Raw genomic sequence first — 14915 nt, 5'->3', positions numbered from 1 at the left:
CCCCAGCCGATTGTGATATCATAGTTCTCTGTCGATATCACATATCGCTAAATCCTTCGTTGATTGCAATATCCTGAGTCTTTATTCCCCCTCCAATTAAAATATTGTTCACCCGTTGATTGCGATATCTGTTCAGCTCACGACTGTGATATCCTTTCTCCCGTCAATTGCGATATCGTAATCGGACATCGCGCAATCATTAGTTCCTGCTTCGCTGAACTCCCTTCCAACTTACGAATGTGATGGATCCGAAAGGTTATGTATTATGGTTTTATTTCAGGTCTGACATATTGGGCATTCAGAGCCCCCCTCCTATATTACGATTATGATAACAAAAAGACTCGGATCAACGGCCTAGATCAATGAAATTTAAAGTATCCATCTCGCTTCCACTCAGTTAGACAATGAAGGTGTTTCTTGGTGTTTATTCAAAAACATGGTTATTAAACGAAACACGAGAAAAGAGGACAGCGAGAAAAGAAGACAATGAGACACAGAGGGCAACAAAACACAGAAGAAAGCGAGGAACTTTTAGCACGTTTCAACAACAAACAACACAACAAGGTTCAAAGGGCCAGATGTATGAATTCCCAAAAATATAGTGTCACGCTTCAAACAGTTTTATTTCCCTAAACTCTTGTAATAGTTCATACGACTCCCATTTATATTCGAACTCTTTTGTAACATAAATCCCTAAGAAAGCTCAAGGTTTTATTAGAATATTGATTGAATCTAGCCTAGGTAGCAAATTATGTAAAGGGATCTCTTCTTTATAAATATGTAGATTTTTGACTCTGAACAAAGGTGGGATCGATGTAGTGAGAAGTCCACTCTTATATTGTTTTCAATTAATAGAAAATACTATTGCAACGTACTCTATTTTAACCTAAGATTCATTCTGGTTTTAGTCCTATCCTATCATGCTCCTTTGTTATTAGTTTTCAAAGCTTATTTGATTACTTGGAATTCAATGTTGCATTGCTCCAACTTCCTTCAATTTTCTATGATTACTGTGAATTTCCATTTCCACATTAGTAAACCAAAGATGCCTCAACTTCCATAAAACAATTGTTTTTGTTGTTGTTTCTCTTTAATTGACTCCATGCCCAATGGTGGATGTCCTCACACTCTTTCACCTGAAAAATCACCTAAATAAGTTGTTGGGCAAGTATTTCCTTTAGCTTTAGGTTGCAGTTTGCAGTTTTCTTTTAAGTTTGGTGAAGTGGGTTTGAACATAGTCTCTAGATAGGATCAACCCAATGGTGAGGAAATTGGTCTGCTAGTTATTTGCTGCACCACAGGGGCGCAGAATCCCCATTAGAGCTAATGTTATCCATGATAACCACTAAAAATAAATTTTAGTTTTATTAGTCAAGGTTTTCTACTACTGATCTTTATATCTATCTGTTGTTTTTCTGAAAGAGGTTGTTTTTCTTTGGATTTGAAGATTAAAGAAGGATGGACAACTCTATTCTAATTGTTTTGGAGAAATTCCCATATTCTCTAAAACCCATTTCTCTCACTCATCCCATTTCATCCACAAACTGATTTCCAACTCTAACCGTAACCCACTCCAACGCTAGTCGTGTTTCCCCATTTATAACTCTAGCCACATTTCCACTTTTTCCTTTGCATATATCTCTGCCCATCCCCCTTCCCGATTGAGATTGCGATATTCTATATCGCAATATCCCTTCCCAACGATTATCATATCCTAGTCCTCCTCGACAGGCCAATGGCGATATTACATCCTCCACTGATTGCGATATCGCAGTTCTCCGTCGATATCACATATCGTAAAACTTTCCCAACTGTTGCAATAAAGTTCCTCTCCCCACAATCGATTGTGATATCATAGTTCTCCATCGATATCGTGTATTGCTAAATCCTTCGTCGATTGCGATATCTCGAGTATTTCCTCCCCCTCCAATTGCAATATTGTTTGCCCTCCGATTGTGATATCTGTTCCACTCACAATTGTGATAGTCGTTCTCCCGCCAATTGCGATATCGTAATCGAGCATCGTGCAGTCATTAGTTCCTGCTTCGTTGAACTCCCTTCCGAATTATGATTGTGATGGATCCGAAAGGTTATGCATTATGGTTTTTTTTCAAGTTCGACATATTGGAAATTCAGATCCCCCCTCCTATATTGTGATTGAGATAACAAAAATACTCCAATCAACAACCCAGATCAATGAAAGTTAAAGTATCCATCTTGCTTCCGCTCAGTTAGACAAAGAAGGTATTTCTCAGTGTTTATTCAACAACATGGTTATTAAATGGAGTGCGAGAAAAGAATATAACGAGACACAGAGGGAAACAAAACCCATAAGAAAGCGAGGAACTTTTAGCACGTTTCAACAACAAACAACACAACAAGGTTCTAAGGGCCATATGTATGAATTTTCACAAATATAGTGTCGCGCTTCAAATAGTTTTATTTCCCTAAATTATTGTAATATTTCATATGAATCCCATTTATATTCTAACTCTTTTGTAACAGAAATCCCTAAGGAAGCTCAAGGTTTTATTAGATCTCATAGATATTGAATGAATCTAGCCTAGGTAGCAAATTATGTAAAGGGACCTCTTCTTTATAAATATGTAGATTTTTGACTCTGAACAAAGGCGGGATCAATGTAGTGAGAAGACCACTCTTATATTGTTTTCAATTAATAGAAAATACTATTGCAACATACTCTGTTTTAACCTAAGATTCATTCTGGTTTTAGTCATATCCTATCATGCTCCTTTGTTACTAGTTTTCAGAGCTTTTTTGATTACCTGGAATTCAATGTTGCATTGCTCCAACTTCCTTCAATTTGCTATGATTACTGTGAATTTCCATTTCCACATTAGTAAATCAAATATGCCTCAACTTCCATAAAACAATTGTTTTTGTTGTTATTTCTCTTTAATTGACTCCATGCCCAATGGTGGATGTCCTCAGACACTTTCACCTGAAAAATCACATAAATAAGCTTATTGGGCAAGTATTTCCTTTAGCTTTAGGTTACAGTTTGTGGTTTTCTTTTCAGTTTGGTGAAGTGGGTTTGAATGTAGTCTTCAGATAGGATCAACCCAATGGTGAGTAAACTGGTCTGCTAGTTCTTTGCTGCACCACAGGGGCGCAGAATCCCCATTGGAGCCAATGTTATCCATGATAACCACTAAAAATAAATTTTAGTTTTATTAGTCAAGGTTTTCTACTACTGATCTTTATATCTATCTATTTGTTTTTCTGAAAGAGGTTGTTTTTCTTTGGATTTGAAGATTAAAGAATGATGGACAACTCTATTCTAATTGTTTTGGAGAAATTCCCATATTCTCTAAAACCTATTTATCTCACTCATTCCATTTCATCCACAGACCCATTTCCAAATCTAACTATAACCCATTCCAACTCTAGCCATGTTTCCCCATTTATAACTCTAGCCTCATTTCCACTTTTTCCTTTGCATATATCTCCACCCATCCCCCTTCTCGATTAAGATAGTGATATTGTATATCGCAATATCCCTTCCCATCAATTATCATATCCTAGTCCTCCTCCACATGGCGATGGAGATATTACATCCTCCGTCGATTGCGATATCACAGTTCTCCGTCGATATCACATATCGTAAAACTTTCCCAACTGTCACAATAAAGTTCCTCTCCCCCCAGTCGATTGTGATATCATAGCTCTCCGTCGATATTGCATATCGCTAAATCCTTCATTAATTGCGATATCCCGAGTATTTCCTCCCCTTCCAATTGCAATATTGTTCACCCTCTGATTGTGATCTCTGTTCCACTCACGATTGTGATATTCGTCCTCCCCCGATTGCGATATCGTAATCGGGCACCATGCAGTCATTAGTTCCTGCTTCGCTGAACTCCCTTCTGACTTATGATTGTGATGGATCTGAAAGGTTATGTATTATGGTTTTATTTCATGTCTAACATATTGGGAATTCAGAACCCCCATCCTATATTGCGATTGCGATAACAAAAAGACTCGGATCAACGACCCAGATCAATGAAAGTTAAAGTATCCATCTCGCTTCCACTCAGTTAGACAACGAAGGTATTTCTCGGCATTTATTCAAAAACATGGTTATTAAACAGAACGCGAGAAAAGAGGACAGCGAGAAAAGAAGACAACAAGACACAAAGGGCAACAAAATATAGAAGAAAGCGAGGAAATTTTATCTCATTTCAACAACAAACAACACAGCAAGGTTCAAAGGGCCAGATGTATGAATTTTCACAAATATAGTGTCGTGCTTCAAACAGTTTTATTTCCCTAAATTACTGTAATAGTTCATACAAATCCCATTTATATTCGAACTCTTTTGTAACGGAAATCCCTAAGAAAGCTCAAGGTTTTATTAGATCTCATAGATATTGATTGAATCTAGCCTAGGTAGCAAATTATGTAAAGGGATCTCTTCTTTATAAATATGTAGATTTTCGACTCTGAATAAAGGTGGGATCGATGTAGTGAGAAGACCACTCTTATATTGTTTTCAATTAATAGAAAATACTATTGCAACGTACTCTGTTTTAACCTAAGATTCATTTTGGTTTTAGTCCTATCCTCTCATGATCCCTCATTATTGGTTTTCAGAGCTTATTTGATTACTTGGAATTCAATGTTCCATTGCGCCAATTTCCTTCAATTTGCTATGATTACTGTGAATTTCCATTTCCACATTAGTAAACCAAAGATGCCTCAACTTCCATAAAACAATTGTTTTTGTTGTTGTTTCTCTTTACTTGACTCCATGCCCAATGGTGGATGTCCTCACACTCTTTCAACTGAAAAATCACATAGAAAACCAGAGTTAGCTATATATATATATATATATATATATATATATATATATATATATATATATATATATATATATATAGATATATATTAAATATTGTGAGAGCCCTCTCAGATTGGAATGACTAACTTCCAATCAAAATATAGTTTGAAATAGTTACACTAGGTTGAAGGGTTGACACAGCCCAACCCCGACCAACCCGGTTGATAACATTTTGGTGCATCTGTCAGGAGCTGAAAGGCTCCTTTTTGTGGGATTCTCTTTGAGTCTCTTCTTTCTAATTCTTGAGGGTAATATGAAATCAAAAGTTCTGACTCTTAAATAATTTTGAAGATCGAAGTTTCATGGTGAATACACTACATCCATATCAATAGCTTAAAGATTTTCAAGATGAGTTCTACCACAAGTATATTCCAGTAACCAGTGAAGGTGAAGTCTCTTCCATTTATCAGCTCAGGTGATGGATTCAGTTTTATTTCTGAGTTGCCAATATATGATCCACTACTGATTTTGTTCAAGCACAATCAAGAAGCCCAGGTGTTGGATCAACTCTTTGTCTGGTTATATTGGAGATTTTATATCGCTTGAATTAAAGAGGTGGATTTTCATATGTTAGATTAGGATATAAATAAGCTTAGTGGGCAAGTATTTCCTTTAGCTTTAGGCTATAATTTCTAGTTTTCTTTTCAGTTTGGTGAAGTGGGTTTGTATGTAGTCTTCAAATGGGATCAACCCAATGGTCAGGCAATTGGTATGCTAGCTCTTTGCTATACCACAGGGTTGCAACATCCCCATTATATCGAATGTTTTGCATGATAACCATTAAAAATAAATTTTAGTTTTATTAATAAAGGTATTCTACCACTGATCTTTATATCTATCTGTTGTTTTTCATAAAGAGGTTGTTGTGCTTTGCATTTGAAGATTAAAGAAGGAAGGAGAGGTCTATTCTAATTGTTTTGGAGAAATTCCCATATTTGCTAAAACCCATTTCTCCCACTCATCCCATTTCATCCGTAGACCTATTTCGCCCTCTAACCATAACCCATTGCAAATCTGAGCACAACCCTTTAAATAGGTGGATTTTCAGATGTTAGAGTAGGACATAAATAAGCTTCCTGGGCAAGTATTTCCTTGAGCTTTAGGTTACAGTTTATAGTTTTCTTTTCAGTTTGGTGTATTTGGTTTGAATGTAGTCTTCAGATGGGATCAACCCAATGGTCAGGAAACTTGTCTGCTAGTTCTTTGTTGCACCACAGGGGCGCAGCATCCCCATTGGAACCAATTTTATCCATGATAACCACTAAAAATAAATTTTAGTTTTATTAGTCAAGGTTTTTTACCACTGATATTTATATCTATCTGTTTTTTTTTTTTTTTTTGAAAGAGGTTGTTGTGCTTTGCATTTGAAGATTAAAGAAGGAAGGACAGGTATATTCTAATTGTTTTCAAGAAATTCCCATATTCTTTGAAACCCATTTCTCTCTCTTGTCCCATTTCATTCACAAACCCATTTCCAACTCTAAATGTAACCCATTCCAACTCTAGTTGTGTTTGCCCATTTCTAAATCTAACTGCATTTCCACTTTTTCCTTTGCATATATCTCCACTCGCCCCCCTTCCCGGTTGCGATTGTGATACTAAATATCACAATATCCCTTCCCATCGATTATTATATCCAAGTCCTCCTCCACTGGCCGATTACCATATTACATCCTCTGTCAATTGTGATATCGCAGTTCTCTGTCGATATCGAATATTGCAAAACTTTCCCGCCTATTGCAATAAAATTCTTCTCCCCCCACCGATTACGATATCACAGTTCTACGTCGATATCGTATATCACTAAATCCTCCGTTGGTTGTGATATCGCAAGTCCTTCCTCCCTCACCAATTGTGATATTGTTCCACCTGCCAATTTCGATATCCCTTCTCCTTGTTGATTGCAATATTTGTTTTTCTACCCATTATGATAGCCCTTCTCCCACTGATTGCGATATCGCAATCAGGCATCGCACAATGATTAGTTCCTGCTACACTTAACTCTCTTCCGACTTGCAATTGCGATGGATCCGAAAGGTTATGTATTATGGTTTTATTTTAGGTCTGACATATTGGGAAATCAAGGGTCCCCTCCTGTATTGTGATTGCAATAACAAAAAGACTCGAATCAATGGCCCAGTTCATCAAAAGTTAAAGTATACATATCGCTTCGGATCAGTGTGACCACGAAGGTGTTTCTCGGTGTTTATTTGACAACATGGTTATTAAATGGAATGCAAGAAAAGAGGACAATGAGACATAGAGGGCAAAAAAACATAGAAGAAAGCAAGGAACTTTCAGCACGTTTCAACAACAAACAACACAGCAAGATTCAAAGGGCCAAATGTATGAATTTTTACAATATAGTGTCGCGTGTCAAACAGTTTTATTTCCCTAAATTATTGTAATAGTTCAAATGAATCCCATTTATATTTGAACTCTTTTGTAACACAAATACCTAAGAAGGCTCAAGGTTTTATTAGATCTCATAGATACTAATTGAATCTAGCCCAAGTAGCAGATCATGTAAAGGGATCTCCTCTATAAATATGTAAATTTTTGACTCTAAACAGAGGGGGGATCGATGTAGTGATAAGACCATTGTTGTATTATTTTCAATTAATAGAAAATAAAATTGCAACATACTCTATTTTAACCTGAGATTCATTCCAGTTTCAATCCTATCCTATCATGCTCCTTTATTATTAGTTTTCAGAGCTTATTTGATTACTTCGAATTCAATGTTGCATTGCTGCAAATTCCTTCAATTTGATTTGATTACTATGAATGTCCATTTCTACATTAGTAAACCAAATATGCCTCAACATCCATAAAACAATGTTTTTTGTTATTGTTTTTCTTGAATTGACTCCATGCCCAATGGTGGCTGTCCTCACACTATTTCACCTAAAAAATCACATAGAGAACCAGTGTTAGCCATCTGTATTTGTTTTTTAAATATTGAGAGAGCCCTCTCAGATTGGAAGGGTTAACTTCCAATCAAAAGCTGGTTTGAAATACTTATGCTAGGTTGAAGGGTTGACACAGCCCAACCCCCACTAACCCAGTTGATAACATTTTGGTGCGTCTATCAGGAGCCGAAAAGATCCTTTTTCCAGGATTCTCTTCGAGTCTATTCTTTCTGATTCTTGAGGGTAATAGGAAATAAAAATTATGAAGGTTGTGATATTACCCTAGCGACTCCACTCTTAAAAAATTCTGAAGATCGAAGTTTCATGGTGACTCCACAGCTTGCAGATCAATAGCTTGAATATTTTCAATATGAGTTCTAACACAAGTTTATTCTAGTCATTAATGAAGGTGAAGTCTCTTCCATTTATCATCTCAGGTGATGGATTCATTTTTATTTGTAAGTTGTTGATATATGATCCACTACTAATTTTGTTCATGCATAGTCTAAAAGCTCAGGTGTTGGATCAACTCTTTGTTTGGTTATACTGGAGATTCTATATCGCTTGAATTAAACTGTTGGATTTTCATATGTTAGAGTAGGACATAAATAAGCTTGTTGGGCAAGTATTTCCTTCAACTTTAGATTACAATTTGCAGTTTTATTTTCAGTTTGGTGACATGGGTTTGAATGTGGTCTTTAGATGGGATCAACCCAATGGTCAAGAAAATCTTCTGCTGGTTCTTTGTTGCACCACAAGGGCATAGCATCCCCATTGGAGCAAATGTTATCCATGATAACCACTAAAAATAAATTTTAGTTTTGTTAGTCAAGGTTTTCTACCACTTATCTTTATATCTATCTGTTGTTTTTCTCAAAGAGGTTATTGTGCTTTGAATTCAAAGATTAAAGGAGGATGGACAACTCTATTCTAATTGTTTTGGAGAAATTCCCATATTCTCTAAAACCCATTTCTCTCACTCATCCCATTTCATCCGCAGACCCATTTCCAACTCTAACTGTAACCCATTCCAACACTAACCGCAACCCATTCCAACTCTAGCTGTGTTTCCCCATTTATAACTCTAACCGAATTTCCACTTTTTCCTTTGCATATATCTCCGCTCGCCCCCCTTCCCGATTTAGATTGGGATATTGATTATCGCAATATCCATTCCCATCGATTATCATATCCAAGTCCTCCTCTGTTGGTTGATTGCAATATTACATCCTCCACCGATTGTGATATCACAGTTCTCCGTCTATATCAAATATCGCAAAACATTCTCGCCTGTTGCAATAAATTTCCTCTCCCCCCCGCCGATTGTGATATAGTAGTTCTCCTCCAATATCACATATCACTAAATCCTCCACTGATTGCGATATCGCAAGTCTTTCCTCCCCCACCGATTGAGATATTGTTCCGCCCATCGATTGCGATATCCCTTCTCCTCACTAATTGTGATATCTATTATGTTGCTCATTATGATAGCCCTTCTCTCGCCAATTGTGATATCAAAATCGGGCATCGCACAATTATTAGTTCCTACTCCACTAAACTCCCTTCTGAATGTTGATTGTGATGGATCCGAAAGGCTATGTATTATGGTTTTATTTAATGTCTGACATATTGGTAAATTAGAGGCCCGCTCCTGTATTGTGATGTGATAACAAAAAGACTCGGATCAATAGCCCAGATCAACGAAAGTTAAATTATCCATCTTGCTTCAGCTAAATGAGACAGAGAAGGTGTTTCTCGACATTTATTCAACAAATGGTTATTAAACATAACACAAGAAAAGAGGAAAGTGAGAAAAGAAGACAATGAGACATAGAGGGCAACAAAACATAGAAGACAATGAGGCACTTTCAACACGTTTCAACATCAAGGAACAGAACAAGATTCAAATGGTCGGATGTATGAATTTTCACAAATACAGTGTCAAGCTTCAAACAATTTTATTTTCCTAAATTATTGTAATAGTTCATATGATTCCCATTTATATTTGAACTTTGTTGTTACAGAAATCCCTAAGAAGGATCAAGGTTTCATTAGATCTCACAGATATCGATTGAATCTATCCCAGGTAGCAGATTATGTAAAGTGATCTCTTCTCTATAAATATGTATATTTTCGACTCTGAACAGAGGGGGGATCGATGTAGTGAGAATACCACTGTTGTATTGTTTTAAATTAATAGAAAATAAAGCTGCAACATACTCTGTTTTAACCTGAGATTCATTCCAGTTTCAGTCCTATCCTATCATGCTCCTTTGTTATTAGTTTTCAGAGCTTATTTGATTACTTGGAATTCAATGTTGCATTGCTCCAACTTCCTTCAATTTGTTGTGATTACTGTGAATGTCCATTTCCACATTAGTAAACCAAAGATGCCTCAGCTTCCATAAAATAATGTTGTTTGTTGTTGTTTTTCTTTAATTGACTCCATGCCCAATGGTGGTTGTCCTCACACTCTTTCACCTGAAAAATCACATAGAAAACTAGAGTTAGCCATCTTTATTTTTTTTTTAAATATTGAGAGAGCCCTCTCAGATTGGAAGGGCTAACTTCTAATCAAAATCTAGTTTGAAATAGTTACACTGGGTTGAAGGGTTGAAACAACCCAACCCCCACCAACCCGGTTGATAACATTTTGGTGCGTCTTCTGGGAGCCGAAAACTCCTTTTTCGAGATTCTCTTCAAGTCCCGTCTTTCTGATTCTTGAGGGTAACAAGAAAGCAAAAGTTCTGAAGGTTGTGATATGACCCTGGCGACTCCACTCTTAAATAAGTCTGAAGATTGAAGTTTCATGGTGAGTCCACTACTTGCAGATTAGTAGCTTGAAGATTTTCAAGATGAGTTCTACCGCAAGTCTATTCCAGTCATTAGTGAAGGTGATGTCTCTTCCATTTATCAGCTCAGGTGATGGATTCAATTTTATTTCTGAGTTTCCAATATATGATCCACTAATTATTTTGTTGAAGCACAATCAAGAGGCCCAAGTGATGGATCATCTCTTTGCCTAGTTATATTAGAGATTTTATATTGCTTGAATTAAATAGGTCGATTTTCAAATGTTAGAGTAGGACATAAATAAGCTTGTTGGGCAAGTATTTCACTCAACTTTAGGTTATAGTTAGCAATTTTCTTTTCAATTTGTTGAAGTGGGTTTGAATGTAGTCTTCAGATGGGATCAACCTAATGGTCAGGAAACTGGTCTTCTAGTTCTTTGCTACACCATAGGGGCACAACATCCCCATTGGATGCAATGTTATCCATGATAACCACTAAAAATAAATTTTAGTTTTATTATTCAAGGTTTTCTACCACTGATCTTTATATCTATCTGTTGTTTTTCTAAAAGAGGTTGTTGTGCTTTGCATTTCAAGATTAAAGAAGGAAGGACAAATCTATTTTAATTGTTTTGGAGAAATTCCCATATTCTCTAAAACCCATTTCTCTCTCTCATCCCATTTTATCCGTAGATCCATTTCAAACTCTAACTGTAACCCATTCCAACTCTAACCGTAACCCATTCCAACTCTAGCGCGTTTCCCCATTTCTTACTGTAGTCGCATATCCACTTTTTTCCTTTGCATATATCTCTACCCGTCACCCTTCCTGATTGTGATTGTGATATTGTATATTGCAATATCCATTCCCACCGATTATCATATCCAAGTCCTCCTTCACTAGCCAATTGTGATATTACATCCTCCACCGATTGTGATATCGCATATTGCAAAAATTTTACATCTGTCGCAACAAAGTTCTTCTCCCCCCCAATGATCTCGCATATCGCTAAATCCTCTGTCGATTTCGATATCACAAGTATTTCCTCCCCTGCTGATTGTGATATTGTTCCTCCTGCTGATTGTAATATCCCTTCTCGACGCTGATTGTGATATCTATCCTGTTGCCGATTGTGATAGCCCTTCTCCCGTTGATTGCAATATCACAATCGATCATCGCATAGTCATTAGTTCCTGCTCCACTGAACTCCCTTCTGACTTGCAATTGCGATGGATCCAAAAGGTTATGTATTATGGTTTTATTTTAAGTCTAGCATATTGGGAAATCAGAGGCCCCTTCCTGTATAGCGATTGCGATAACAAAAAAGCTCGAATCAACGACCGAGATCAATGAAAGTTAAAGTATCCATCTTGATTCCACTCATTGACATAGAAAAGGTGTTTCTCAGCATTTATTCATCATCATGGTTATTAAATGGAACGCGAGAAGATAGGACAATGAGAAAAGAAGACAACGAGACATAGAGGGCAGCAAAACATAGAAGACAATGAGGATGTTTTTGCATGTTTCAACAAAAAATAGCACAACAAGATTCAAAGGGCCAGATGTATGAATTTCACAAATAAAGTGTCATGCTTCAAACAATTTTGTTTCCCTAAATTATTGTAATAATTCATACGACTCCCATTTATATTCGAACTCCGTTGTAATAGAAATCCCTATGAATGGTCAAGGTTTTATTAGATCTCATAGATAGTGATTGAATCTAGTACAGGTAGCAGATTATGTAAAGGCATCTCTTCTCTATAAATATGTAGATTTTCAACTCTGAACAGAGGGGGGATCGATGTAGTGAGAATACCATTGTTGTATTGTTTTCGATTAATAGAAAATATAGTTCCAACATACTCTGTTTTAACCTAATATTCATTCTAGTTTCAATCCTATCCTATCATGCTCCTTTGTTATCAGTTTTCAAAGCTTATTTTATTACTTGTAATTCAATGTTACATTGCTCCAACTTCCTTCAATTTGTTGTGATTACTATGAATTTCCATTTCCACATTAGTAAACCAAAGATGCCTCAACTTCCATAAAACAATGTTGTTTGTTGTTGTTTTTCTTCAATTGACTCCATGTCCAATGGTGGTTGTCCTCACACTCTTTCACTTGGAAAATCACATAGAAAACCAGAGTTAGCCATCTATATCTTTTCAAGAAATATCGAGAGAGCCCTCTCACATTGGAAGGGGTAAACTCCAATCAAATGCTGGTTTGAAATAGCTACATTGGGTTGAAGGGTTGACATTTTGGTGAATCTTTTGGGAGCCAAAAAGCTCTTTTTTCCGAGATTCTCTTCAAGTCTCTTATTTCTGATTCTTGAGGGTAATAGGAAATCAGAATTTTTGAAGGTTGTGATATTACCCTGGAGAATCCACTCTTAAAGAATTCTGAACATCAAAGTTTCATGGTGACTCCACTACTTGCAGATTAGTAGCTTGAATATTTTCAAGATGAGTTCTACTGCAAGTCTATTCTGGTCATCAATGAAGATGAAGTGTCTTCTATTTATCAGCTTAGGTGATGGATTCAGTTTTATTTTTTAGTTGCCAATATATGATACACTACTGATTTTGTTCAAGCATAGTCAAGAAGCCTAAGTGTTGGATCAACTCTTTGTCTGGTTATACTAGTGATTTTATATCGCTTGAATTAAATAGGTGGATTTTCAGATGTTAGAGTAGGACATAAATAAGCTTGTTGGGCAAGTATTTCCATCAGCTTTAGGTTACAATTTACAGTAATCTTTTTAGTTTGGTGAAGTGGGTTTGAATGTAGTCTTCAAATGGGATCAACCCAATGGTCAAGCACCTAGTCTACTAGTTATTTGTTGCACCATAGGGGCGCATCATCCCCATTGGAGCCAATGTTATCCATGATAACCACTATAAATAAATTTTGGTTTTATTAGTCAAGGTTTTCTACCACTGATCTTTATATCTATCTGTTGTTTTTCTAAAAGAGGTTGTTGTGATTTGAATTTCAAGATTAAAGAAGGAAGGACAGGTCTATTCTAATTGTTTTGGAGAAATTCCCATATTCTCTAAAACCCATATTCTCTCAATCATCCCATTTCATTCGCAGACCCATTTCCAACTCTAACCATAACCCATTCCAACTCTAGTCATGTTTCCCCATTTCTAACTCCAGCCACATTTCCACTTTTTCCTTTTCATATATCTCCACCTATCCCCCTTCCCGATTGTGATTGTGATATTGTATATCGCAATATCCCTTCCCCACGATAATCATATCCAAGTCCTCCTCTACAAGTCGATTGTGATATTACATCCTCTGCCGATTGCGATATCACAGTTCTATGTTGATATCACATATTTCAAAACTTTCTCATCTGTCGCAATAAATTTCTTCTCCCCCCGCCGATTATGTGTTGGAAATAATACTGAGAGGGGGGGTGAATCAGTATTATCAAATTCTTTTCAATATATCTTCAAGATTTATACTTTAATTTATTCTTCAGATATTGATCATTAGTTTGTATTTCAGTACCATATAATAATGAGCAAGAACAGGAAAAACAGATAATCACACAAAGAACACCAGATATAAGGTGGAAACCCAATGTGGGTGAAAACCACCTACTGCAATATGTCTCTATCTTCTTTCAATTAGAAACTTCTTTTACAATGATTTTGTACTGGTGCAGTCCTTTACCAGTACGCAGGCTGCAACCTGCTGAGAGCTACAACCCTCTCTCATTTTCCAGTCTCTCCTGGAAGGGAGCTACAACCCCCTTAGCTCTTGTACTAGCTAATCTACTACTACGTTGGTGCTAACCTACTTCTTTTCTTCCAAGGACCACTTTTCATAAATTTTCAAATTGGATCCATAAACATCAAATAATCATCAAGTACATGTGAATCAACCAATCTCCTTTTTCAATAAACCAATGAATCAATAACTTCTCAGAATGCAGTAACCAGAACAACAATACCAGTAATCTAAACCCAGAACTCTTCAGCAATAGATAAAAGGCAGCCAACAAATATTTCAAGAAAAGTTTGCAACTTCACCAATAGAAACCTGCGCATATCCGCAGCTCTTCTGTGTCTAAACTGCGTAGATCCGAACCTGGTCCTTCTTCTACTCTGCGTACCTCCACACCTACTCCTTCTGCTGCACTGTGTACCTCTGCGCAGATCCACACCTGCACTGTCTGCCTGATGGCGTACCTCCGCACCTAGTCCTTATGTTCCTCTGCGTACCTCCGCACTGTGCCTTCTGCTGTGCTGCGTACCTCCGCACCAGCGCCTTCTGCTTCGCTGCGGACCCCCACACCTGCACCTTTTGCTGCGCTGTGGACCCCC

The sequence above is a fragment of the Pinus tabuliformis genome, chromosome 4_2 (assembly GCF_031772625.1).
Source record: "Pinus tabuliformis cultivar Carrire ecotype Pingquan chromosome 4_2, CPIR1, whole genome shotgun sequence".
Taxonomy (NCBI): domain Eukaryota; kingdom Viridiplantae; phylum Streptophyta; class Pinopsida; order Pinales; family Pinaceae; genus Pinus; species Pinus tabuliformis.
Note: the sequence above shows the minus strand (reverse complement) of the source record.